General features: G+C 36.6%; 1 pseudogene; it reads right to left on the reverse strand.

Annotated features, from left to right (window-relative positions):
* The window catches only part of LOC107669093 (DNA polymerase nu-like), a 36,555-nt pseudogene that overhangs the window by 8,954 nt on the left and 26,814 nt on the right, over positions 1-787 (reverse strand).

Here is a 787-nt window from a genome sequence, read left to right on the forward strand (position 1 = left end):
GTATATATATAAGTGTTTAAAGTAACTACTACCTGGGCACAACATACTGTCCCTGTCTCATGACCACATCAGAACAGGTGTACACAATCATTCAAAATGTTCGGGGTTGGTAAGATATTTTTTGAAAGAAGTCAAGTGACTTATGCTCACCAAGGCTGCAAAAATTCAGTAATATGTGAAATATTATTACAATTTAATGTATTTTATTCCTGTGATGGCAAAGCTTAATTTTTAGCAGCTAGTCTTCATTGTCACATGATTTATTTGAAATATTTTTTTCAACATTATACATGTATTTACTGTCACTTTTGATCAATGTAATGCATCCATGATGGATAAATGTATTAATTTCATTCTTTCAAAAAAAAAACGTACTGACCTCAAACTTATGTCACACTGAAAACATGTATGCTGAAAAAAACAATAACAAATATGTGTTTTGTATGTGCATTATATACACTCATACATATGTGAGTGTGTATATGTGAGTGTGTGTACCTACCACTGGGCTGCCAGCATGGTGAAGGCGTCTGCTTCAGTGTTGTGAAAGATTCTCAGCAGCTGTGGGTTAGCTGACAGGTGAGCCAAGAGACGCAGCTCCACCTGACAGAAATACACACACACACACACACACACACACACACACACGTCATAATGACCTCCTCCAAATTTAATCTTCAACCATAACTTTTCATAACTCTCCTTCCTAATAAAAAGATAAAAGGAGAAGATGCCAGTGAGTGGTGTGTGCATGTTGGCATGTCTCCTATGTGTGTCAGCAGGAACA

Source organism: Sinocyclocheilus anshuiensis, unplaced genomic scaffold (genome assembly GCF_001515605.1).
Source record: "Sinocyclocheilus anshuiensis isolate Anshui unplaced genomic scaffold, SAMN03320099.WGS_v1.1 scaffold337, whole genome shotgun sequence".
In the NCBI taxonomy this organism is placed as follows: Eukaryota; Metazoa; Chordata; class Actinopteri; order Cypriniformes; family Cyprinidae; genus Sinocyclocheilus; species Sinocyclocheilus anshuiensis.